The sequence below is a fragment of the Sceloporus occidentalis genome, unplaced genomic scaffold (assembly GCF_023333645.1).
Source record: "Sceloporus occidentalis isolate IW3139 unplaced genomic scaffold, rSceOcc1.0.p SCAF_9, whole genome shotgun sequence".
Lineage (NCBI taxonomy): Eukaryota > Metazoa > Chordata > Lepidosauria > Squamata > Phrynosomatidae > Sceloporus > Sceloporus occidentalis.
The window spans coordinates 28,864,756-28,890,468 of record NW_028316989.1 but is presented as its reverse complement, the minus strand read 5'-3'; the positions used below and the strand labels follow the sequence as shown (position 1 = coordinate 28,890,468).

At 43.6% G+C, this 25,713-nt stretch overlaps 1 protein-coding gene across 3 annotated transcripts in view; it reads right to left on the bottom strand.

Annotated features, from left to right (window-relative positions):
• The window catches only part of APBA2 (amyloid beta precursor protein binding family A member 2), a 79,284-nt gene extending 57,755 nt beyond the window's left edge, over positions 1-21,529 (bottom strand). For 2 of the 3 annotated variants that reach the window (XM_089538374.1, XM_089538376.1), the window contains exon 1: positions 21,348-21,529. The gene's annotated coding sequence lies outside the window, so the exon portion shown is untranslated. Of the gene's footprint in view, positions 1-19,821; positions 20,120-21,347 lie in introns of those variants that run through there. The other variant, XM_089538375.1, reaches the window with a different exon arrangement.
• Between the last annotated feature and the right edge of the window lie 4,184 nt (positions 21,530-25,713).

Here is a 25,713-nt window from a genome sequence, read left to right as displayed (position 1 = left end):
CTCTCCATCTGGTGTGGGGTCTTCCTCTCTTTCTACTTCCCTCCACCTTTCTTAGCTCTATCATCTTTTCTAGTGAGTCTTGTCTTCTCATGATGTGGCCAAAGTATGACAACTTTAGTTTCCTTATCCTGACTTCCAGGGAGATTTCAAGCTTAATCTGTTCAAGGATCCATTTCTTTGTCTTCTTGGCCATCCATGGGGTCTTCAGCGCTCTTCTCCACATCTCAAATGAGTTGATTTTTCTCCTACCTGCTTCCTTCACTGTCCAGCTCTCATATCTGTACCTGGCGATAGGGAATACAATGGCTTGTACGATTCTAACATTGGTGCTCAATTGTGTATCTTTACTGTTTAGGATCTTGTCTAGTCCATTCATAGCCGCCCTTCTCATTCCTAGTCTTCTTCTGATTTCTTGACTGCAGTCTCCATTCTGATCAATGTTTGCTCCAAGGTATGGGAAATCATTATTTCAATTTCCTCATTGTCTAGGTGGAATTTATGTAGGCCCTCCATGGTCATTATTTTTGTTTTCTTTATGTTCAGCATTAGGTCTGCCTTTGCATTTTCCCCCAGCCACACATTCCAAGCTACAAGGTCCCAAGGACCCCAACACAAAACACAGCAGCGTGGTTTTGCAAGAACATTTCTGATCCTTTTTCCGGCAGCAAATCTATTAATGCTGTGACTGTTTATATGGAAGCTGCACCAAAGTGGCCCCAACACCAAATATCCTACTGGAGTCCCTAGAGACAAAATTTAGCTTATTCCCCAAGGAGGAAAGGTTAGGAAACAGTCTACAGCAAGGGTGGACAACTGCCAATATTCATCCATCTACTACTGGAATGTGGCCCCTCCAAAACATCTGGGGGGCAGAAATTGAATCCAGCCCTCAGGCTAGAAGCGATTCCCCTCCTTTCATTTGGTCCTCATTCCCACTTATGAAAAAAGCGGTTTGCGATCCAAATTGATGGATCAATTCGACAGCAGAGCGTGGTTCCCATTACATTTGCTCTGATCGCATTTTTTCCCTGTAAAATAACCCACTTGTGGTTCCCATTCACAAATAAATCAGTTCAAAATGGACATGCTCCAATTGGTTGAAGAGCAAATTTAAATCGACTCCAATCCAGATCTGGTTCACACTTGCGCAGAATTGATTTATCTAAAAAGACATGGAAAACATCAGTAGGTTAAATGGGTGTAGCACATGGTTCCCCTCGCCAAATCGCTTCAGTGATTCGATTTAAGTGGGAACCAGTCGTTTGAAAGGGTTCATACAGAATTGTGATCTGGTTTATAAGGTAGTGGGAATGAGGCCCTTGGATTCTGAAATATTTCCTCCTTCCAAGCACAACTTGTTTTTCTTCTTTTCTCCTCCAGGATTTCAGTACCCCAGAAAGCAACGGCTCAGTTTCCAGCCAAGCAAATCCAAATTACTTCTTCCAACTGCCTGGATTTGGCAGCCAATTCCCCAAGTATCAATAGAATTTAAGCCGCTCCATTTGGTAGGAGTCGTGCGCCATATGCGACGCAGGATGTTCAAGTCCAAAGCCACCCACTGCAGTCTTCATAGAAAGTTATAAGCAGCAAATATAATTACAGAAACTTCCAGCTTCGGTATTTTGCACATGTCTGTTTCACACTCTTTACAACCAACAGCACCTGCATAGATGAATCCCACCTTTTGGAGAAAGGCAGGATTTAAATTCAATGAATAAAATTAAACAGAACCCAGAATAAATTTAAGCAAACATTAAACAAGATCTTCTCCAGTTGCATTATTTATCCAAGGGTGCATCTATGTTGTAGAAGTAACTGCGGTTTAAGTACTGTAGTTCCATCATATGGAATCCTGGGATTTGAAGTTTTACCAAAGAGTGCTGGTGGTGCCTCACAAAACTACAAATCCCAGAATTCTGTAGGAGAGTGCCATGGTCACTAAAGTGGTGTCAAACTGCATTATTTCTATAGTGTAAAGGCACCTCAAGTCACAAAAGCTTGGAGTGTAGTGGAGTCTCCTTCTTTGGAGGTCTTTAAACAGAGGCTAGATGGCCATCTGTCAATGGGGATGCTTTGACTGAGAGTTCCTACATGGCAGAAGAGGGTTGGACTGGATGGCCCTTGAGGTCTTTTCCAACTCTATGATTCTATAGGTTGGGGTCGACTGGAAGGCAGTTAACAATCCTCTGCTCATTTGTGTCTCTTTATCACCAGGATGCTGAGCATATGGCCCTAATACAATTCCCCATTTCAGGAAACCACCGCCGTACGCTAATGAGATTATAGCAGTGCCATCATCCCATACCTGCCTGCCCAAGAGAAAGTGCTGTGGTAAGAAGCCATGAACTCGTTTCATTTAAACTGTCAGGCCGAATTGGATTGATGAGGCTGTCGAAAGATCCAGGTAAACTCTCACATCCCTGTGCAAAGAGCAGCAGAGCTATTAGGCCAAGATACGATGGAGGAGGAGGCAACTCCCTGGCATATCACCAGTTCAGTTGGATGTAGAAAGGGAATTGCACTGGGGGACCTAGCAAAATGCCTAGAAAGAACCTCTTTTGGGGGGTGGGGGGGTCACGTATTTGGTCACCTATTTTGCATGCATGATCCTGGATTGGATTGACTTTCTCTCTCTCTGCTCTTTTAGGAACTGTCAACACAAGCAATGAAACACAGGCCTGTTACAGACAGCCAAAATAAAGCTGCTTCGAGTCACTTTGATGGTATGGTATTTCAATGATGCATGAGTCTTAAGAGTCTGGAAGCTTCACCAAAGCTGCACTCCAGTCCTTAGGACTGGAGCGTGGCTTTGGTGCGGCCTTTGGACTCTTAGGACGCATGTATCATTGAAATACCATACCTCCAAAGTGACTCGAAGCAGCTTTATTTTGGCTGTCTGTAACAGGCCACAGTTTCACTCTGTATTGAAGCCCATCTGTACAGACAACGCACCTGGCCAACAGCAATAGCAAGTACCTTTCTATACCGCTTACTGATGTACTAAATGGTTTACAAAGTGTAAGCTACATGGGAGGAATCTGGGATGAAGCCATGGTCGAGGGCAGTAGTTACCAAACTTTGGTCCTCCAGATGTTTTGGACTTCAGCTCCCAGAATTCCATGCTGTTGGCCAAGCAAGCTGGGGCTTCTAGTAGCTGAAGTCCAAAACACTTGGAGGACCATAGTTTGGGAATCACTACTCTAGGGTTAAACACTCGAGCAAAATAACCCCCAGTTTGCCCCGGTTCGAGCTGGAAAGTGTGGACAGTCGTACCAGCATGCTGACTGCATGCCCATATAGAGCTGGGGAAGAGGATGATGAGCCATAGGTGCCATTGCTGCCCTTTTGTTGTACATCAATCACACATGTGCACAAGTAGTCAGCTGCACCATCAGCCCAATGCCCACCCTGTGAAGCATAATGACAACCAACACCGCCAACAATAAAATGGATGGAACCATAACATTAACGAACTGGCCAGCCCAACAGGTGGTCATCGGGAATGCAGGCATGTATGGGGGTTCTCCATGATTGTACCATGCCAATGTGTCATTGGACAGTCAATTGCTTGTCCAATCGAGTGGCCAGTTGCATGGTGCACAGAATGGCCTGGCAGGTGGGTAGGACAAGGCTGGCAATTGGTGGCTATTGGTGGTGCGCTTGTGCGCATGCATTTGTGGTACAATGGAAAAAATAATGGTGCAGCGCAGCTTGTACTCTAGGCCCTTGTTATCCGCCGTGGTTTAGTTCCAGAACACCCAGTGGATAACAAAATCTGTAGATGCTCAAGTCCCGTTAAATACATTGGCATAGCAGAATGGTGTCCCTTATATAAAATGGCATAATCAAGGTTTGCTATTTGGAATTTATAGTTTTTTGGAATATTTTCAAGCCTTAGATGCTGGAATCCATGGATAAAAAAATCTAGATATGGGGGTGCCGACTGTACCCACAAATGCCCCATTTTGGTGGGTCTGTCCTTGCAGAGAAAGGGCGTGTGCGGACTAACCATCAGTGTTCAGTCCACTGTGGGAGCTGATGGTGTGGTTAGTGGGTTCTCCCTAGAAAATCTGGAAACCCCGGTGTTAAGGTGGCTTTTCCCCTCCATTTGCCCAAGCCCTTGGACTCTAGCTACACTCACCTGTGCACTGGGTTACTTTAAACAGGACAGACTTCAACTATCACAAGTAAATACGTATCACACCCATCAAGATATTTATGCAAACATTGTGCTGAACTTGGTGCGGTGGAACAAGGAAGCCATTTCCACTGCTTAGCCGAGAAGAAATTCTAATTTGCAGGATGGCAATCACTAAAAGTAATGAACCTTAGAAACAGCTTAATGCCCCCATGCTAAAGAGGCATGCTGATAAAGTAATATGTATCCACAATTATGATTTTTACGGCCAGTTACTAACTTCCTACTGATTGGAAATTCCCAGAAAAGGTTTTTCATTTTAATATGATGTGGAACAAGTCAGTTACTCTGGAAACAGAGATTCAAGTCTTCTGGGGAAGTTAATCTGGGATCCGGACGGTGCCACTGAGAATCCAGCCAGGGCTCCCATAAGACAATATGCCTTTACTCCAAAAGGCAGCAACGATATAAAGAGAAAATATTCAGTTAATTTATTTATTTAAGGCACTTCACACCTCTCGCCAAGGCATGTGTTTTATCACCAGGGTGCATCACACAACCCTTGTGCCAAATAACAAAGTTGTGCAACTGAACACGCTGCAAAATATATTTTGTACACAATGATCTGGCTGCCACATTTTGTACTATAATAATGACGCCAAAGGTAAATGAGCCATAAATATATGGCTGGGACTCTACATCGGAGTTGTGCCGACTGCTCTGTGGAGTTGTGCACTGAGCTTGCTACACAACCCTTGTGATGAACGATGAAGTGGTGCAACTGAACGTGCTCCTGAATATATTTTAAAAATGCAACCAAATGCACACAACAATCTGGTGGGCATATTTTGCACTACAATAATGATACAAAGGGGAAATGAGCCATAAATATATGGCTGAGATTCTACCATTGGAGTTGTACTGCCTACACTGTGGAGTTGCACACTGAGCTTGCTACACAACCCTTGTGCCAAATGAAGTGGTGCAACTGAATGCTCTCCCAAATATATTTTACAAATGCAACCAAATGCACACATGCATACACACTCCCATGCAATGGCTCCATGTGCAATGTGCATCTCCAACCACTTCTATTTCACCCATGCATAATGCATCCAACAAGGTACCAACTCAAATATTTTTATGGAAGTGCCTAACAAGTGGTCATGTGGGGATTCTGGGAGTGCATGAAACATCTCCAACCTGTGACTTCCCTTGCTATAAAACCAGGGTTGTGTTTGCAATACTAAAGTAAACTTTACCTTCACTTTCCAGTCCCTTCCTTCCCACGCTTAATAAATCAATGCTTCTAATATATCCCCCTCCTCAGATCCCTCCCATCTCAAGCTAGAATAATACAGATATAAAAGAACAGAAATGGAATTGTGTCAGTTAAAAAAAGGGAGAGCGAAATATGTACATGTAATTCTTTTCTATCAGGTCTCAGCAGCTCGGAATATATAATCAGTGATATTATTATAGCCTGTTAGGATTACCAGGAGATGTTCCTTGAAATCCCTTTGGGGGAGGTGGAGGACGGAGCAAATGTTCCAATTTGCCTCTCATGCAAATGAGTTGCAGATTTAAACACTTCATCGTTTTATTTTTATTTTTTGCTTGGAATCACCATGACAAGGCCTATTTATTCTCCTCCTCCCTTTCGCACAAACGCTGCCGTCACCAATATATAAATACATGCGTTGCAAAGGCCTACGCATAACACAAGCAAGAAAAGGAACCATTTTTGCCTTATAAGGTACATGTATATATGGTTTTAATGTTTATTTATTTTCAACCTTTGGGATTAAGGGCTTTCCCATCATCTAGGCAACATGGCTGAGAGGCACTGGGTCAAAACACACTGCAGAAATAATCCGATTTGACACCACTTTAACTGTCCTGGCTCAGTGCTAGAGAATCCTGGGAATTAGAGTTTGTGGTGGCACCAGAGATATGATAGAGAAGGCTAAATGTCTCACAAAACTACAGCTCCCAAGATTCCCTAGCATTGAGCCAGGGCAGTTAAAGCAGTCTCAAACTGGATTATTTCTGCAGTGTGTCCCTTCCAGGTAGACAAAGGGTTAAGGATGTACTGTTGGTTGAAGTTACAATTATTGTAACATTATGATCATCATGATCCTGATCCTGATCCTGATGATGATCATGATCATCATCATCATCATATTATTATTATTATTATCATTATTATTATTATCATTATCATCATCCCAGGACAGCAACAGAGATCACAAGAGAAGGAAGCATTGGGGTGTCCCTCTGGAACAAAATTTCTGGTGTCACCACTGAAAGATCATATCCCATCCCATCAGTGGTTTCCAAACTTTGGTCCTCCAGATGTTTTGGACATCTGCACCCAAAATTCCTGACCGTTGGCCAAGCTGACTTCTGGGAATTAAAAGACCAAAACAACTGGAGGACCAAAATCTGGGAACCTCTGGTCTAGACCAGTGATTCCCAAACTTTTGTTCTCCAGATGTTTTGGACTTTAGAACATTTCTAGTGCCACCACAGAAAGGTCATATCCCATCCCATCAGTGGTTCCCAAACTTTAGTCCTCCAGATGTTTTGGACATCAGCGCCCCAAATTCCTGACCGTTGGCCAAGTTGGCTAGGACTTCTGGGAGTTGAAGTCCAAAACAGCTGGAGGACCAAAATCTGGGAACCTCTGTTCTAGACTAGTGATGCCCAAACTTGTTCTCCCGATGTTTTGGACTTCAGAACATTTCTGGTGCCACCACCATCATCAGTGGTTCCCACACTTTGGTGCTCCAGATGTTCTGGATATCAGCACCCCAAATTCCTGACCGTTGACCAAGCTGAGGCTTCTGGGAGATGAAGTCCAAAACACTTGGAGGACCAAAGTTTGGGAACCTCTGGTCTAGGTCATACTAGAAACGTAGACATCAATGAACACCATCAGTGTAAGGGTTAGTCCATCTTTAGGAACCTGATAGAGATGCATTTCCAAGACAATTTGAGGATGCTGAATGTTGTATAAAAAGCTAAGTAAAGTGGCTGGAGCTCTGCTCGGGGGGGAAAAGAGTCCGCCAGTCAAGTTATTGCAAGCTCATCAGATTGCTACCCATGCATGCCCTCCTATATTATGATAATTAAATCAATAATCTAGCCCCTTGTTTCTCACGGCGAGATGATAAATGAGTTTTGTAGTTACCGCCTCGGATGGAATATTAATTAATACAACGCCCTCTGAGTAAAGTGCACATTAAAGCATTCAACAACAAACCAGGCAACACAAGGCCAAATCTCCAAGTCAGGTGCAAACAATGTCAAAATGTGTAGTTTGTTGCAACACAAACACAGAGAAGGCTAAACGTCTCACAAAACCACAAAACCCAGAATTCCTTGGCATTGACCCCTGGCAGTTGAAGTGGTGTCAAACTGGATTATTTCTGCAGCCAAAGATAAACAGCTGAGCACAGTCAGAGAGCATCTGTATTCCACTACAGTCTCAGGTGTCAAACTCCTGATCAAACGTGGGGAATTTTTAGTACAGCTCTTCTATAGATCCATGTCCCTACGGACAATACATTTAACCCAGGAGAGAGTTGCAACACCAACACACACACAAACACACACAGAGACAGCGTGCAGACTAATGCGGCTACGTCTCCAGATTCTACACACACACAGCATTATTCCAAGACTGTGCAACAGAATAATGCACTCTGTGTGCAAACCAAGCATCACAAGACTGATTGTCACAAAGCGAGACAGAAGCAAGGACAACCTGCAGCAAAGATGCAGATATTTGGAAGGGAAAAGGAGAGGGATTCAACTTTATTCTCTGTTGGGGAGGTGGTTTTTTTCAATTTAAGACTATGGTGGTTTGAGCATTGGACTACAACTCAAGATCGGGGTTCAAATCCCAACTAAGCCATGTAAACCCACTGACTGACCCTGGGCAACTCACATCCTTACACACACACACATAAACACTCTCTCTCTCTCTCTCTCTGTATGTGTGTGTGTATATATATATATATATATATATATATATAGGTTCATGGCCTTAGGGTTGCCATTAAGTTGGAAATGACTCGATGGCACATAACAACAATGACAAAAGCCAAAAACACACCAGGGTCCATTTCACACTACACAATTATAGCACTTTCAATGTGCCTGCTGAATCCTATGGCATCCTGGGGTTTATGGGATCCTGGGAAGAGATTTCTTAAAACCTATAGATACCGTCATTATGCAAAGGGATCTTGTAGCACCTTTGAGAGTAACTGTGCAAAAGAAGTTGTAGCACAACTACATCACGGCCAAATTATCTCAAAGGTGCTACAAATCCCTTTTGAATACTGACATTCCAGACTAGCACGGCTAGGTCTTTGTATTCTAAAGACACTATAAGTTATAAAATATATATTATATTATAGCACCATGATTTTAAAGAGTGGGGAGAAGAGGAAGAAGAAGGGAAGAAAGAAGGAAGGGGAAGGAGGAGAAGCACAAGAAGAAAAAGAATGAGGAGGGGGGAAGGAATAATAGATGATGATGAAGACGATGATATTATCATCATCATTATTATTTTCTCGCCCGCCTCTCCCCATGGACTGAGGCGGGGAACAACAACAGACCAACAAATACGCGTCAGGAAAAAAGAAGAAGAGGCAAAGAGGAGGAAGAAGGTGGAAATGTCCCACATTTCAATGCAGCACATAATAATAAATCAGTATTTTCCTTCTTCCTCTCCCGCAGACTCTTGGGAGATTAAAAATCCATGACACTGAGAACTTTAACTGCAGGAGGTTGTGGAGAGACGTGAGAGTGGAATTATTATCCATCTCTCTGCAAATATAAAAGAGAGAGAGAGGAAAAATCCACAGAAAGAAAAAAAGCTTAACGTGGGAGGATGGGATTTATGGAAAGGCTGGTCTCTGGTGATATCAAGCAAACCAGGGCCCTGGCAGACACTAAATCCTGCTGTAGAAATAATCTGGCTAAACCTGAGTCTCTGAAACCCAGCCGCAAAGGCACAATGCATCTATTCCGTGACACGCCATAGGAAATAAATTTGATGTCAACCATGATTCTTTGTTGGCAGCTGTTCCTGGAGGCAGAAGGTGAGGAAGATGCAACCTCACACACATGACACGGTCCAAGTTTTGTCACAGATACTACACAACTGTGCCCAGATCTAACGCCTAGCCATGCCTCCTCTTGATCTGGAGGGAGATGCATGCATGCACACCTCGAAGCCATTACTAAGAGTCAACCACAGTTGCTCAAAGCATCCCATGCAAACCATCAGATGCTGCCACATTGCGGGAATAAAACAGTTCAAGGCCACTTTCACTGCTGTGACTCGATGCTATATAATTCTGGGATCTGTAATTCTGTGAGATATTTAAACTTACTTGTCAGGTGCCACTACAAACTACCAATCCCAGCATGCCATAGCATTGCTACTGTTTATTGTTGTGATTGTTGGTTATGGTGGGTCGGTGGGTGGGTTTACGGGGCAATGTATTATATTGCCTTTTAATGCTTTTAATATTGTTGTAAGCAGCCTCGATCTCATTGGAGAGGCGGGGTATAAATACAATTATTATTGTTGTTGTTGTTATTGAGCCATGGCAGTTAAAGTGGTGACAAACCACATGAATTTTTGCAGTGCAGACGCAGCCTCAGTCAATCCAAAATTTGAGAGCAAAGGTGCAAAGAGTTTTTCATTTTCAATTCATCGGCTGCAGCCACACTGCAGAAACAAAGCAGTTTGATGCCATGGCTCAATGCTATGGAATTCTGGGATCTGTAGTTCAGTGAGATATTTGGCTCTCCCTGCCATGGATAGTGCCAAGCTACCAATCCCAGGATTCCATAGATTTGAGCCATGGAAGTTAAAATGGTGTCAAACCGCTTTAAGTCCATTCTGTTAAATCCACAAAGTCCATTCTGGCCAACTTTTCACAGATGAAACCCAGGATGCATGAAGCCAAGAGACATCAGAGTGTGGTCAAAGTGGCAAAAATTATGAAGCTGTGTGACAGTGCGGAACAGGAGTTCCCAAACTTTGGTCCTCCAAAGGTTTTGGGCTTCAGCTCCCAGAATTCTTGACCGTTGGCCCAGATGGCTAGGGCTTCTGTAAGCTGAAGTCCTCAATCGCTAAAAACAGACCAGTCTCAAGTCAAGTCGAGTCAGTGTCATTTTTGCCAAGTCAAGTGGCTTGTTTTCCAGAGGGTTTACTTTTGCAGGTTACATCTAATTTCTGTTCGGTTAACCCTGAACTTCGTGCAAAAAACAACCCACTTTTGGGGGGGGGGGGTTCACTTTAAATCAAGTTTCTGCATGGGATCCATCATCCGTCCCAATGTGATCAACTCCAGAGTCTCCTTCTTTGGAGGTTTTCTAAAAAATAGATGAATATCTATTAGGAATGCTTTGATGGTGTCTTCCTGCATGGCAGAATGGGGCTGGACTGTTTGCCATCCAGCATAGCATCGCTGTGTTCTCTTGGGTCACAAAATACATCAAAGTTGTTCTACATAACCAGAAACCATCTTCCAGACTTGGCTGCCATGGTTTGGCACAGAGCAAAGTTCTTAGATTGCAGAACAAAGATGATTCCCCAACCAAGGCAACACAAGTTGATCAATACCTATTTGGACCACCTTCCATCACTTCTTGAGGGTGCTATGATCCAAGTCATTGATGCAACTTAAGTCCAGCTTAAGTTCAGGCCAACTGAGTCAAGTCTACATCAATGAGTGGTGGCAATGCTATGGGATTCATAGCATTAGGTGGTCTCCCCATCCATCTCAAGCAGAAGAGGGACCCAAGAGCCCCACACCTGTTTCATCAAGTCATATAAAAGGCAATACCTGAATCCATGCTCTTTAGATGGAGCGTGAAAGGCAAGGTCATCCCAAGGACCTGAAGCTTTCATGCAATGGAAAGAAAAGTGCAACTCCCTTTCTGAAAAGTTTGCTTTTTCTGGTGCCATTCTCTGCGCTAATTCATTTCCACACGGACCCAGCCTCCTCTGCCAAAATGCATCTCCGGCAGTCCTCTCCTTCCCAGGAGTAGCATCATCTTAATAGCTTTTTTGGGCTGGAATCATTAATTCTAATTAGATCTGCCGTTGGCGCACGGTTCCAGTTTTCCCAAACAGGGTGCGGGGAAACGGAGAACAAAACACACTCTTTTCAAGATGGAGCCTAATGGAGAATTATTTACTGCAATCCCAAATAGCTACCGAGAAACAGAAAGGGGGAAAGAAATTGCAGAAAACCACTCTCTCTTTGAAGGCATCTCTAAATTAAGCCACTGATGAAAGCCTGTTTTTTTCCCCACTAAGATTTTCCAATTAAATTATACTTTTCTTTCAGTCTTTATATAAAAATCAGAGTCAGCTTCCAGTCCCACACACACACACACACACACACACACCCCTATCAGGAATAAATTCCTTTAACTCAATAGGGCTATCTTTGGAGTAGATTCGTACACAGCTTCCTGCCACACTGCAGAATTAATCCAGTTTGACGCCACTTTAACTGTCATGGCTCCATCCTATGGAGTCCTGGGAAGGCTAAATCTCTTGCAAAACTAAAAATTCCAGAATCCCACAGCAATGGCCCATGGCATTTAAAGCTATATCAAACTGCATTAATTCTGCAGTGCAGATGCAGTCTAAGATATACCTGTATTATAGTATATAAGGTGGTTATATGTAGCATTATGTGATGTGTGGGTCAGAAACCAGTTTGTCATCAAAATTGTAAAACCAGAATCCCCATGACATTACACTCCAACTCCCATTGACCACAACCATCAAGGATGATAGGACCTGTAGTCCAACAACATCTGGAGGCCACAGTTATCCAAATGTATGGGATAATATAATTTATGCCTTGGGCAGGTAACATGTTCTTTTGCATTTCTTTTGGCATTAAACAGAACCCCGCCACCTTAGATTCGAACGGCTGAAAATCTAAGTATCCGAAATGTTTTGGAAACTATCCGCCGGGAATAAAAAGCAAATGAATTATTTATTTAGCTCAGCTCAGCTGACCCCTCTGTAAATCTCTTTTTGACAACTGGGGAATTTATAACTGGCAATGCAAACAGAATCTTTTCCTTTCCTTTTTCTATTTGCCATCCAGTATAGCATGGTTCTGCCTTCTTGGGTCACAAGACATCAAGTTGTTCTACATAACCAAAGCCATCTTCCGAATTTGACCGCCATGGTTTGGCACAGAGCAAAGATTGCAAATTGCAGAGCAAAGAGGCTTCCCCAACCAAAGCAAACACAAGTCGATCAATACCTATTTGGACCACCTTCTACTTGATTTTAGCATGGAATTTGTTTTCATTATTGTAGTCATTTAATTCTATTTTAATATACTATTTTTGTATGTTTTTTAACTGTACGATGTTTTTTAATATTGTAAGCTGCCCTGAATCCTAACCCTGGGAGAAGGGCGGGATATAAATAAAGATGATGATGATGATGATGATGATGATGATGAGCTAAACTGGGTTGGAGGCAAAATTACATGCTAAAATCCTAGGATTTGTAGTCTGCTGTGGTACCAGAGGCCTCTGGCAGAGAAGGCTAACTGTCTCTCCAAACTACAAATCCCAAAATGGTGCCATGGCAGCTAAAGCAACATGAATCTGCATTAATTCTGCAATGTGGCAGCAGATCGCATGCAGATCATATGTGAGCAACACCAGAACTTTTTCATCCATTCACACGGACAGCTTTTCATGAGGTCCTCCAAAAAAAGTCATACTCTCTCTTCCCAACATCATCATCATCATCATCAGGGTGTTTTCCAGGCATCTGAGTGGAGCTTCTCCCATTCCAAAAAGCTGACATGCCTCTCCAAAAACTTTGCTGTTCGCAGTAAAGAGCTTTTAACTAAAACTGGTTGTTATGTGCCTTCGAGTCATTTCCGACGCATGGCAACCCTAAAGCCAGATCTCTTCAGAGGGGGTTTGGCTTTGCCTTTCTCTGAGGCCGAGAGAGTGTGACTTGTGCAATGTCACCCTATGGATTTCCATGGCTGAGTGAGGATTCGAACCCTGGCCTTCAGAGTCATAGTCCAGCCTTCAAACCATTTGTTGTTGTGTGCCTTCAAGAAGTTTCTGACTTATGGGATCCCTAAGGCGAACCTATCCTGGAGTTTTCTTGGCAAGATTTGTTCAGAGGAAGTTTGCCATTGCTTTCCGCTGAGGCTGAGAGAGTGTGACTTGCTCAAAGTCACACAATGGGTTTCATAGCTCAGCAGGGATTTGAACCCTGCTCTCCAGAGCCCTAGTCCAATGCTCAGACCACTGCACCATGGAATCAAAATAAGATACCCAAAACATAAAAAGAAATCTCTTTACAGAGAGCAGGAGTCTTTTTATTTAATTAAATGGCTCAGCAAATGTTGTTTTATTAAATTGCTCAGCGAGTCGAACCCTGGTCTCTGGAGTTGTAGTCCAACACTCAAACTATGCCAGGCTGGCTGTCTTTCTTCAAACCATTACTTGAAGGTAAAAGGCCCCGGGGTTCAAATCCTGGCCAGGCAATGGGCAAGATGTCTTTCTGGAGGTTGAACCCAGAGCTTGGAAAAATTACTTTTTGGGGAATACAACTCCCAGAATCCCCAGCATGGTGATCAAGCTGATAGAGGAGAGTGTGGGAATTGTAGTCCAATATCTATCTATCTATCTATGAGAGTACATTTCCAAAGCTCTGCTGAAGCCATATGAGCAGATGCTTTGCATCCGTAGTCCGTTCTCAATGCAGCTGACACAACATCAGCCATTTGACAGAGGTTTAATGGGAGCAATTGTAAATATTCATCAGAAACAAGAGGGAACATAATAGGGAGACTAATTTGAGCAAGGCATTTCTGACTATAGAGGAGGAGGAAGAAAGAGCGAGATTAAACGGAACAAAGAAAAGTGGCAATTTAACCGAAGCACTATCGCAGAGAATAGATTCAAAGGACTAATTTGGAACAGCGTTCAGTTTATCTCTAAGGTGCCCTGTTTCATGTTGCGGCTGCTAATTTATTTTATTTAATGAAGAATCACGAGTGACACGTATCTGAGTCAGAAAAGGAACATCCGTTGCAAAATGGTGTTACATTATTATTATTATTATTATTATTATTATAAATTAATTGCAATATGATAGAGGAGAAGGCCATTCCTTATAGCAGGGATGGAGAAGCCGGTCTTCGCCCAAGTCAGCAACCTAAAACTATTTGTTGTTCTTGGGAAATTAAAGAAGGTACAGTATTGATTTTTTGGAATGCAAGGAATGGTATAACAGATGAAAACATGATGTGAGATCACTCAGTGCCTTTTTATATATTGCTCTCTATTGAACTATGGTATTTTGGGTCTCTTTTATTAATACCAAATTGGAGGACTTTGATTCTACTCGAACTGCTATGGCTGCATCCGATAACATCTTGGGATTGATAGTTTGGAGAGACACTAGGATATACCCTCCTACAAACTACAAATCCCAGGTTTCTATAGGATGGATCCATCGCATTTTCAAAGGAGGAGAACAACACTAGTGCCCTTCAAACAAACAGCTGATAACTTCTGGAGCTCATCCACAATACACTATTATTGCACTTAAAACTGCAACGGCTGCATTCTGTTGAATCCTGGGATTTGTAGTTTGGTGAGACACCAGAGCTCTATGGCATAGCATTTTAAGTATCTCCCTAAACTACAAATGGAGCCATAGCAGTTAAACTGGTATCAACGTGCTGTGATTCCATAAGTGTGAAAGAGAACTCAGTCTATATTATATATTGCACGATATTGCCAATAAAACGAAATTCAATAAACAAGGTTTATCTAGAAAGAATGGAATACAGTGTTGCTGAGGACTTTAATGCCATTCATTACACCTGACACACCCCATACTGCATCTACACTGCAAAATTGATGCAGTTTGACACCGCTTTAACCGCCATGGCTCCATACTATGAAATGCTGGAATCTATTTGGGCTTCTTTGTCAGAGAGCTCTAATTCTGCAACGAACGACAAATCCCAGGATTCCACAGAATGGAGCTGCGATAGTTAAAGCAGTGTCAAAGCGCATTAATTCTGCGGTGCAGATGCAGCTGAAGGTATACCTGTATAATAGTATATATGATGGCTCTGGTGCAGTACAGAATTAGAAATCAATGTGTCATCACAGTTATAAGACCCTTTAGCTTTTATGTCCTTCCAGTCATTTACACCATTACGCCCTTTAAATTGTTTATTTCTTGAAAGAGCAAACACACACACATATATATATACTCCATTTCCCAGCGCACATGGATTTGAAAGCCGCTCACAAGAGATTGTTGTTATGAAAAAAGAAAAATGCATTCCAGATAAGAGAACCATCAGATTATTAAAATGGCAAGAGAAACAAACCAGCAGCCATAAATCGGGAAGAGGGAGCGATTGCTCTGATCCAATTCCATCAAAGCCAGCTCTCCAAAGGCAGCCCTGAATTATTATATCATGGAAAAGCAAAATATCTGCTGAAAGAGAACCAGATCGGAAAGCCCTAAAGCAACCACAAACTTGCTCTGGATGATCTCAAAAACTGAACCAGGATGTTGTAGTGGTTCAAACGTTGGACTATGGCTCTGGAAACCCGGGTTCGAATCTCCGCTCGGCCATGTAAGCCCACCGATTGACTTCTTTAGCAAGTCACACTCTCTCAGCCTCAGAAGAAAGCAAAGGCAAACCTCCACCAAATGCAAACCCAGCCAAGAAAAACCAAGGAGTCCATGGATATGAAGGTCTTACTATTACTATATACATAGAGAGAGAGATATAGATATGAAAGTCAGCATGGATATGGGGAGTGTAGTATGTACCTGTGTGTGTGTGTGTGTGTGTGTGAGAGAGAGAGAGAGAGAGAGAGAGTCAGTATGGTGTAATGGTTTGAGTGTGAGACCAGGGTTCAAATCCCGCTGGAGCATAAAAGCCCACAAGCTGACCTTGGGCAAAGTCACACACTCTCAGCTTCAGAGGATGGCAATGGCAACCCACCATCTGAAGAAAGATGCCAAGAAAACCCCATGATAGGTTCATGGCCTTAGGGCCACCATGAATAAAAAATGACTTGGAAGCACACAACAACAAATACACACACACACACACACACACACACACAGTTGGCCCTCTACATTTGCAGGGGTTAGGGGCACAGGACCCCCAGTAAAGTGAAAAAAACACAACTATGCAACCATTATTTTATATTTAAACCTGAGAGCAACCCCTCTGGGAATCTCTAAGACCTCCAGGGCAGCTGTATGGTCAACGTCTGCCAGAGGTTGACCATAGAATCACACTGGAGGAGCTACAAATGCACTAAAAGAAAAATCTCCAGGTCCCCTTGCGCAACTCTATGGTTAACTTCCAGCAGAATTGCGCCAGAGGACCAAGAGATTCTTAGAGAACGTATGAATCAAATCCACAAATAATCAAACCCGCAAAAGTCGAAGCCGCAAAGCCGTAAATCCTCCTTCCTTGAAGGCGCCCTGGATGTGACACCACCCCTTTATAGCTTCATCTCACAACGATCCTGCAAGGTAGATGAAAGCTCAAAATGGTATCAGCAGTCCCACGATAACCTTGTGCATTTTATTGCAGGGTGGAGCTTTGAATCCAGTTACAGCTGAACCAGAGGATGACATGAATAAAAAGCACATTGTTTTGAGATGGGGGTCCATAAGCACATTATGGAGACAAGTAGGAAGTGACCGAAGAGCAGTGTAGTGGGAGGCACATAGCTCTCTGAAGTCAAAGAGCTGTCTGGTCTACTCTCTTGCAAGGAGAAAAATCCACCGCTAAAGCACCCTGAGAGGTGGCCATCAAACTTTGCAATGAAGGAGAGTCCACTATCAAGCAGGTCTTACCATCAGGAAGGTCTTCTTAATGTTTTGTCAGAATCTCCTTTCTTGTACCTGACCCTCACTGGCACAGTTTCCAGTGAAAAATGGCCCAGCTTCATGCCTGTTTCCAAGTACATCCTCATAGAATTGTAGGAGCTTATCACACGAAGGAGATCGAGAGTTTATCCTGTGACTATCCCGGGAAAATCACGTAATTACGCAAAACGATTTCACACGACGTCGCACAAAACCCACCATTAAAACGGTCACAAAGAAGCGTTCACGCGCACCTTTTTTACTTGCAGAATTTCAGCAACAAAGCATTTCCAATTATCACTTTATTTGCATAATTGCGTATGATAATCATTCGCGCAATTACCTGCCATTTCCACTTTATTTGCAGGATGCTTTAAATGTGCTTTAATCTCTCTTTAATGCCAAAATTAGCCCCAGTGTGCTAGACTCCATTGAGCTGGAAGAGACCTCAAGAAGGGCCATGCAGTCCAACCCTCTGCCATGCAAGAATCCACAATCAAAGCATCTGAAGAGATGGCCATCTAGCCTCTGTTTAAAGACCTCAAAAGAAGGAGAATCCATCACTCTCCAAAGGAGTATATTCCACTGTTGAACAGATCTTACTATCAGGATGTTCTTCCTAATGTTGAGATGGAATCTCTTTTCTCGTTCCTTTCTATAACCTTGAGGCTTAGCAGCAGTGAACAACACCAATGCAAGACTCAAGGCGTTTCTGATCTCAAATATTTTCCAAAGCCAGTCCTCCTTCAGAACCTGCTGACCTTCTCTTCCCATTTTCCCTCAAGTCTAACAAAACCCATCTTCCCCCAACCGCCATGCGCAAGAGGTCCCCAGGAGCTAAGCATGAGACATACAGTGGCCACAGGATATGGCACGGCTGGATATGGCACGGTCCTGCTTATAAGATCAGATAGATCCCTGCAGAATTCAGCTTTCTTATGTAGGTTGAGTCCTACATAATTCCTTATCTGGAATTCCCAAATACTCCAGAATTGTCTACACAGATGGCTGAGACAGTGACAACTTTGCTTTCTGATGGTTCAGCGTACATAAACTTTGGAGTTTATCACACTGGGGCTAATTGCAGCATTGAAGAGAGATTAAAGTGCATTGAAAGCATCCTGCAAATAAAGCGAAAGTGGCAAGTACCGTAATTGCACAAATGATTATCACATGCAACGGCACAAATAATGTGATATCAGGAATGCATTGTAGCTGAAATCCCTAAAATAAAAATGTATGTTAATGCTTCTTTGTGACCACTTTAAACAACTTGTTTTGTGTGACGTCGTGTGAAATCGTTTCCCGTAACTACGCGATTTTTCCAGGATAATCACGGGATAAACTCCCAAACGCCTTTGTGGGATAAGTTCCTTTGTTTCATGCACAAAAGTATTTAAAATATTGTGTGTAAAATTACCTCCAGGCTACGTGCATAAGGTGTATGCAAAATACAAATGGATGTCATGTTCAGACTTGGGTCTCATCTCCAAGACAGCGCATTATGTACACGCAAATATTCCAAAATCTGGGGGTGAAATATCCAAAATCCCAAAACACTTCTTCCCCCAAGCATTTTGGATAAGGGAGACTCAACTTGTAATCTCCAAGTGTGGGGAACAGATAGATAGATAGATAGATCTGCCCTTAATGAAGCATCCATTTTCATGGAGGCCAAATCAATCCTCCCCACAAAGGAAGCATCCATCCCTTGACATGCAAATACATCAATAGCAGACTCATTTCTGTGTTACAAATGCCAGAAGGTACAGGAACACCAACCCACATCATTCCATGCGCCTACAATACAACCTACTAGTATTTCAAGTATTCCATTTTCCCCAGTTTGAAATTTAGCACAGGATTCGGAGGGAGGCAACTGATTTTCCTCCTGCCACAGTGGCAACATTTGCTATATATATATATATATATATCCTAGCAAATATATAAGCTATCAGCTAAGGAACAGCGATGTGGGGGAAACGTAGGTAAAAGAAGAAAGGAGAAAAGCATGTTATAATTTGTCACGCTGTTTACCCCCAGAAAAACGAAGCGGAGAATTTTTAATTGAGTATCTTCTCCCTCCAGACCTCATTACGACGGGGAAGAAATTGCTGGATCAAAAGCTTCGATTCAGCCGCTACACTAGAGGCATGATTTCGGAAGAAGAAGAAAAGACTAGGACGAAAATGCTAAAACTCTTGACAGAAAGAGGAAAGGGGGAGATAGAAATTCAATCGTGAATTTTCCTGCTTTTTTCCCCCTTTTCCTTTTCCAGCTTCCCAATTCCGGTTCAACAAATCCACTACAAAGAGATGGCCAAGGTCAGAAGAAACACACACGAATACTGAGTCTGAAATGGGCACAGAGCAAATTTGGGAAAAGGGTTTAGCATGGGTATCATCATATGCCATATCTGCAGATCCTGGGCACCGGGCCAATGGCAGGCCTCCCAGAAAGACAGCTAGGATAAGGCTGGTTGGGCACCCAATGGCTAGTATGCACCTGAGCTCTCTCTGTGCCATCCATCTGCTCACCTTCTAGAGATGCCACCGCAAACGCCAGGGCCGAGATAACATTGCACATGCATTTTTGGTTAAAGAAACTAACCCAACCCTTGGTGCACTAAAATCTAGGTTGGAAGGTGCGCTGCAGGAATGGCAGCCAAAGGCTGGTCAAGCCGGAACAAAGCCAAAAAGAGACTGCGGTTTTTGAAGGCAGGTTGGGTTCTTCTCACCTCTTTCTTGGCTGGAGACCATTCCTAGCAGGCAGCAACAGAAGGACTAGCAGCACATCTCTTTCTCAGACAGTCAGCTTTTCTCTCCCTCTTTCTCTGCATCTTCCACAATAGCAGGCAATAAGAGAAAGAGATGGCAGGGTTGTGCCAGGCAGAGAAAAATCTCCCAGCTTTTGGTCTCCATGCAAAGCAGGCACAGAAGGGTGCCCCAAAGCTCTCTTATTCAGCCCCTCTCCAGCCCCAAGCCATAGCAACAGACAGGCCAAGCCAAAAGAGAGGAATGGGGAAGGAGGGGACCACCATCTCCTTGTCCTTCCTATTCACAAGTGGGCATGAAGCAACACACACACACAAATGTGTGGGTGTGATCTAGAAACAAACAAGCAGCACTTCTGACAAGTTGGCTCTGGATGCCAGAGGATGCACTCAGTCCCTGGAAACAGCCATGCACCATTCAATGTGCCTTATTATCATTTTAGTTGCAATTCTATCTCTTGCGCCAATGGATTTAGGAATGATGGCACTGGCAGCCAAGAGGCTTTTGCTTCTCAAGTTGCCTTCCAGCATGATATACGTATGTACAGTTCCCTCCACCATCAAGGCCAGGCTTTTCAGTGGAAGAGAGGGGGTTAAACAGGGATGGGAAGGAATGAAGACCTGCCAGGTTTTTCTCTCTCTCTCTAAACCATCCACAGAAGGCACCTTCTTCTTTTTTCCTCTCCCCTTCCTCCTCCCTCTTTGCTCCACATCACTTTCTTCCTCCCCCCTTGGATACCTTCTCCCTATCCACAGCTTTCCAAATTTGGGATCTCAGCATGGCCAAAAAAGGGCTAGGCAGGACTTTCTCCCCCCAAATGCAACATTTCCCCCAACCCTTCTCCATCATGTTGCTGGGGAAAGGAGGTGGAATGGCAGCAGCCAAGGCAAGAAAGGGAGGGCAGGGGAGAGAAGCTGCCTTTCTTTCACAGACACACAAATACACACAAATGGTAACCTGGGATGCAGCACCCTGGGGGGAAACTGCACTGCAATGGAAGAAGTTTGGGGAGGGGGGCACTAAAGAGAAAAAGAGAGAGAGAGTTTCTTACACAATCTCCCCTGGTTGACAGCAGCAAAGATCCTCCAGATGCATGGGTTGGGGTTTTTTTGTGTTGCATCTTTGCAGCTCAGGATCCTATCCCCACCCCAATGCAAAAGAGGGGGTGACTGCATCCCTTTCATACACACACACACACACACAGAGCATGGATGTGTTGCAAGCAACCACCTCCAGCCCTTTGCAAACCTTGCAAGCTTGCACACCCATGGGCTGAATTCTCCATCTTCCCCATATCTCTTTCCCCCCAAAGAGAGAGACCCCTTTGCAAAGGGGCTGCCCACACACAGACACACCTCTGAGGATGCTTGGGGAAAAGGACAAAAATACAGCTTGTCAAGGGAGCTCCCCGCCCAGGCAAGGAAAAAGCACACACCTCCTTAAGGGCTTTGTCTCCATCCCTTCTTCCCACCCTTCCCCATCCTCTTACCTGGCCAGAGCAATGCTGGGATGGAGATGGAGATGGGGGGGGGGGGGGTCCTTCTCTGCCTTCCTCCTCCTCCTCCTCTTCCTCCTCCAAAGGAGCAGAGAGGGGCAACCTGGCTCTCCTCCTTTGCTGTCGGCCAGGACAAGGAGAAGGGAGGAGGAGGAGGGGAAGAGAAAGAAGGAGGAGGAGGAGAAAAGCAGCAGCTGCAGCAGCAGCAACAGCAGCCTGGCTCCCTTTTGTGTGCCTTGCAAAGGCTGCTGCTTCTGCTGCTGCAGCCTCTGAGACTGCTAATTAGGAAGGAAGCAGCAGCAAGAGCAGCCAAGCAGCCAGGGATCCCAGCGCCCAGGAACCTGGATGAGGCTCAGCCACATCTGGAGGGTGGCCTGGGCTCCCAGGGACAGGAATCATTTACCTCTCAGGGCTCCCAGGCAGTGAACTCCATGTCCAATTGCCCTATGGCCACCCCATCAATGAGGGACCTCCAGGTCCCCCTGTCCTCAAGATCCAGGTCTTGCAATCTCAGGTGGCTTCCTTGATTGGACCCATCCATCTAGAAGGTGGTCCTCCTCTTTTCCTCCTCCCACCTGACCTATGGCCACCCCAGGAATGAGGGACCTCCAGGTCACTCTGTCCTCAGGACCTCCACTCTGTCAGACTGAGGGTCCACCCATCTGTAAGATGAGCCCATTTATCTATAAGGTGGTCTTCCTCCTTTCCTCCCCCTTCCACCTTACCAGGGGCATCACTAGGGACTTATGGCCACCCCATGAATGAGGGACCTCCAGGTCACCCTGACATCAGTACAGTCATCCCTCCTTATCCACAGATTTTTATCCAGGGATTCACGCACCCGCAGCTCAAAAATACCTTTAAAACACACAAATTCCCATAGGCAACCCTTGATTTCCCCCCTTTTATGTAAGGGACACCATTTTACAATGCCATTATATTTAATGAGTCTTGCGCATCCACAGATTATTGTATCCATGGTGGGGTCCTGGAACCAAACCCCAGCGGATACCAAGGGCCCACTGTACTCAAGTCTTGCAAACTCAGGGCCAATGGCTTCCTTGATTGAACCCATCCATCTATAGTCTTCATTCCCTCCTGCCTTTCACCTTACCAAGGACATCACTAGGGACTTATGGCCATCCCATGAATATGGGACCTCCATGTCACCCTGGGTCCTGATTCCCCAAACAGATACAAAGGCTGGCTGGGGGGACCATCTACTAATAATGCAGGCAGGGGCAGTGAATTATAAGAAGCTAGAAAGCATCCTTGCCTATGGGAGCCTGTTAAGAGACAGGTGTTGGTCAAGCAGTCCAAATCAAGGGAGGCAACAGGAATCGAGGTCAACATGGTCCAAGGGTCAAAGAAGCCAGGAGGTCTGGAAACAGAGACCAGGGATAGGAATTCTGGCCAGGAAACAAACAAGTTGCTTCCAGCCAGTGCCTTACCCAAACTCAGCTCTTCAATAGCCTGACCCCAGCTGTTTCTAATCAGAGCTTCCTGCTTGGCCCTCTTAGTTCTATCCTTTGCTGGAGCCTTTTTAATGGAGGCCTTAAGGCCCCAGCTGTGTCCTTTTCCTCATCAGCTGCAGGTGAGCCTTGCCCTGGTTCTGCTGGCTGAGGCTCTTCAGCAAGGAGGGCTTGGCTAGGGCTTCTCTGCAACTGGGAGCACTGCAGGCTGTTCCCTCTCTGCAAGACTTCCCTGGGTCCCTTCCTCAGACTCTTCCTCCAAGTCCCAGTCCTGCAGTTCCTGGACCATGACACCTTGTCCTCAATGCTCAGGTCTTGCAAACTCAAGACAGAAGCTTCCTTGATTGAACCCGTCCATCTATAAGGTGGCCTTCCTCCTTTCCACTTTACTAGAGATCCATGAATGATGGATCTCCATGTCACCTTGTCCTCAACACTCAGGTCTTGTAAGCTCAGGGCCAGTAGTTTTCTTGATTGAACTCATCCATTTATAAAGTGGTCTTCCTCCTTTCCACATTACCAGGGATATCACTAGGGACTTATGGCCATCCCATGAACGAGGGACCTCCGTGTCATCCTGTCCTCAACACTCAGTTCTTGCAAACTCAAGACAATAACTTCCTTGACTGAACCCGTCCATTCGTAAGGTGGTCTTTCTCCTTTCCTCTTTTCTTCCACCTCACCAAGGATATCACAATATATTGTTGTCGTCAAGCTGAACTATTTCAATGTCTTCATCGTCTACTTTAAAATTATTTAAATAATCCGCAGTCATTACTATTCTTTTCGTAAAGCTCAACTGTAAACTTGCCTTTGCACTTTCTTCCTTGACTTTCTTCTGAAATTGTTCCAAGTCTTTGCTCTTTTCTGCTAATAGTAAGGTGCCATCTGCATATCTTAAATTGTGGACATTTCTTCCTCCAATTTTTACACCTCCAAATCTAATCCTGCTTTACCTAATATATGTTCAGCATATAAATTAAACAGATACCTGGGTGATATCTGTCCAGGTGCTTATTCTCCTTTTCAACAATTTATATGTCTGCCATTAATTGTTTAACGCCATGAAGAAATTTTTATCCAGGTTCCTTTTGCCATTAATATTTATTTGGGTCATTAATAGTTTTATCGCCATTAATAGCTTTTATTAATACATCCTATTGCTGTTAGTGTCTGCTTTTGTTACAAGTGGTTTTATTGCCATTAAACGGATTTTATTACTATACCTTATTCCCATTAGTTTTCATCTAGCCATTAATTATTGCATTGTCATTAATAGTTTTTATTAATATATCTTACTGCTATGAATATCTGCTTCTGCTATTAGTGGATTTATTGCCATTGATAGATTTTATTGTAAGACACAGGTGGATATACCTTATTTCTGTTAATATATATATTTTACATTGATAGTTCTATTGCCATTAAGCACAATCTTCCTCTTTTTCCTTGTTCATATTCCACCTTTCCCCCAACATTGGGAATCAAGGTGGCAATACATATATCATTAATATATTAAGTCATATTTGTATTACCATGAATATGTCCTAAATCCAATTGCTGGTCCCAAATAGAAGTGTTGGTCCAATCTACTTTGCAGAAATAATCCAGTTTGAGACCACTTTAATTGCCTTGGCTTAATGCTAGGGAATTCTGGAAACTGTAGTTTCATGAGACATTTAGCCTTCTCTGACAGAGAGCTCTGGTCCTACAATAAACTACAATTCCCAGGATTCCCTAGCACTGAGCCAAGGCAGTTAAAGCAGTGTCAAACTGGATTATTTCTGCAGTGTAGATTGGACCTAGGAGTCATTTGATGCTCATTTAGATGGCTTATGAAACAAAGGACCCACCTTTGATCATGCTTTTTTTCTTAACTTAGGTCATTTATTTATCAGGTTATTTATTTATTAAGTTAGGGAATGGAAGACGAAGTTTAGCCCCTGTTTCCATTTTTCAAGTAAGACTTCAGATTTATTCCCGTTTTTGAAAGGTTTCTGCATTTATTATTCTGTGCCGGAGCATATCGTTGCAAAGAAATCGTTCCCATTTTCTTTTGTAAAGGCTGGAGGGAATGGTGTTGAAATATTTCCCAGCTTTATTTGCGATCAGTTCTTTCTTAAAGTCTTGTCTTCCATTATCAGACTAATAATTACATATATATATGCGTTACAATTGGAAGGGGCAAAATCTGAGTTTTTAGCAAAAGTAGCATCCATTTATAACATCAGGTTTTAATGAAGTCTCCTACAGCTGGGGGGTTATTGCGTGTCTTTTTACACATTATGCATCGCAGGTGATGAATTATTCAGCTTTGACTGAAGGTAAATTTACAGCTGAAATCAAAGTTTACTTTGTCGCTTGGCAAACTGCGGTATAAAATGTGCGAATTTAATGCACTCTTAATTAAGGGTGCTATTAAGGAGGCGTTTGACGCTCCCCTTAAGCAAAAGCATGAAAGCATAAGACGAACTGGAATATTTTATCATAAACTTTATAGTCCATTAAAACACAGATAATGGGGTGGAAAGGGATTTGGAGGTGCCATGCTCAGCCGCTAGGGCCATGTGCCATTTCTGACTGTAGAGGCTTACTTATTTTTAAATTATTTACCTGCCGCTGCACATGAAATATTTTATAGCTGTTTACAAATTGTCAGAAAACCCACTTCATTGAAAATGTATAAGAAGGTGAGCATACACGGCAAAATTGCCAGAAAATGTGGAACACGCGGCGACCAACGCGACTTTTCGGACACAAAAACTTGCAATGCTAAGTTTTTTGGCTCTCTGTGGAAAACCAGAAATGGAGCGGAGCTATAAATCACAAAATCGAGTCCTGCAAAACTGAGAGAGTGATAGGGAAAGTATGAGCAACAGTTCCAAAGT